This window comes from Triticum aestivum, chromosome 2B, assembly GCF_018294505.1.
Source record: "Triticum aestivum cultivar Chinese Spring chromosome 2B, IWGSC CS RefSeq v2.1, whole genome shotgun sequence".
In the NCBI taxonomy this organism is placed as follows: Eukaryota; Viridiplantae; Streptophyta; class Magnoliopsida; order Poales; family Poaceae; genus Triticum; species Triticum aestivum.
Window position 1 is genome coordinate 26512142 of NC_057798.1, and position 2414 is coordinate 26514555.

Genomic DNA, 2414 nt, shown 5'->3' on the forward strand with positions numbered 1-2414 from the left:
TAGCTCTTCATCCCCGTCGCCGACAACCGGTCGGCGGCTCCGGTGCAAGAATGCCAAAGCACTCCGGCTCGCCATCGAGCTGTCGGAGCGCGACGCAACGGCTCAGGTGACGGCAAAGGCAAGGCGCAGCGGCACACTGAGGAGCAAGAGCAGTTGCTCTGGAGGCTGGCCGGGCCGATCTCGTCAAATGACGCCTCGAATGTCAGCGAAGGATCCAGCGCGAACAACGATGACCGTCCGGCTACGGCGCCTACATGGTAATTTCCTCCGCCCTTCTCCGTTTAATATAGTTTCTTCTTATGTTTAAGTAATGTCCAGCCGATGAGAACTTGTTATTTTGGTTGTCAGATAACTAATTTAATGTGAATTATGGACGATTTAAGTTGCATGGACATAAGTAACACAGCAAAATGAGGGATACCCGATAGAGCCCGCAGACGAACCCAGCCGCCTCGTGGACCTTTGAGGGACCGGATCAGGTGTTTGCGGCTGTAGATGAGCCTAGGCCGGCGGCGGCAACTAGCAAGGGGCGACTTCGGTGGGCGGGAAGAAGGATGGAGTGCTTGGCTAAATTGAACAGCGTTGACGACACTAATTGTGTCCCGTAGCCGAAAGGTGGCGGTGGAGAAGGAATTTATACGGTACTTAAAACATTGTTAATCATGCATCACGTCCAATTGCGGTTGGTGATTAGAGATAAGCTAATCAAGTAGCCGGTGCTGAGAATGACGTGCATGAAATCAGCCCTTCCATTTGGCGTCTAGTCAAATAAAGCATATTAGGGTTCCTTTGGCACATATCCATAGTTGACTGGAAATTAATTGGTGCGTGGCTCGTAGCCGGTTAATAATGTCTCCCGTTGTTTGCTACTAGTACTAGCTACTCCCTCTGTAAACTAATATAAGAGCGTTTAGATTACTAATTTAGTATTCTAAACGCTCTTATATTAGTTTACGGAGGGAGTAGCTTGTAGTGTCTCGTGTCATGGCAGGATTGGTTGGCCCGAGGTTGCTGATAGTGCGAGTGCCAACGCATCATGTGCATGCTGTCGCTGGCCTCTGGACCGCTAGGCCAACGGAAAGACTATTACGGGTTTGATGGACTAACAAACTTAGGTTAATGCCCTCTCGCGTCGGCCCCTCGAGTCCCTCATTCCCTCTCCCTCCTTCACCTGCCCGCCGCCACCCCAGCTGGTCGCCGGCGTCCTCGCGCGGCTGCGGTCGAAGGTATAGCAGTGAGGTCTCTACTGCCCTGTGTCTCGCCGAGGAGGTTTGGTATGCTGAGGCGGCGGCCCTGGGTGTGACAGCGGAATCGACCGTGTCTGGCGGGTGGCACCGCGGGTGTTGACTGGCCCTCCCCTTCGCGTGGGCGGCCGTGGCTCCTCACGGTGTGGTCTGCTCCAGCTGCTGCGCTACATCTGGATCCCGGCGCACCGTCTCTAGGTCCCTTGTTCGGGCCGGCCTATGGGCATGGTAGGGGAGACCTAGGAGGGGAAAACCCTTGGTCGACCTCGACGTTGACGATGTCTCCGGCCCCATTTTCCCTCCTGAGGGGCCCCTCGATTCCCACTTCCCCTTATCCCGGGTGAAAACCTTGGTTGGGTGCTGCCGAGCGACGACGGAGCTCCAGCGTCGTGATCTTCTTGAAGAAGCAACCTTGGGATGGGTGGAGTGGTGTTGATGTGCTTCCAGTTTTCTGTTGGATGTCAACGGTGGTGGGTGCGAGGTCGCCTTCCCGCTCTAGTTTTTGTGGTTCATTATTCGGCGGCGTTGTGGGGTTGCTGGGTGGTGATGGTGCTCCAGTGTTGGGCGAGCGAAGATAAGGTCCCCTCATCGGTAACGTGCGAGGAGATATGGTGGTCTCTCCTCCGTCCCCGGCCTGGCTATCCTGAGTTTTGCGACATTGCTCATCTCTGTGTTGGTATTCCTATCACCCTTCGTCTGGTGCGTCTCTACGGCCTCTGCACACGCTAATCCTTTTCGGCATGGAGTTCATCTTTGACTTGATCTTGTTTTCTTCGGTGGCAGCTATGTGTGGCCTACCCTAGTTAGCATCTTTGTTCTAGCTACCTACATTTCCTTCTTGTATCAAGTATATATCCTTGTGTGCAACAACAATGTATCCCCTATTCGGTTGATGGTTTCATTAATTTGAAGTCGGCCTTTATGCCCTTTCTATAAAAAGCAAACTTAGGTTAATGATTTATTCACTTTCTCTGTTTCTATTTTCTCTCATTCACTTGTCTTATTTGGAGCACGTGTAGAGCTTGAATTTTGCATACCCTCTTCCTTTTTTACTACCATTGTCCTGGTTTATTGCTTCCTGTCGTATTTTGTATCAAAATTTGACCATAAATTTAAATAACAAAATATTAATGCACGTCACCAAAAATTATATCGTTGGATTCATGTTTA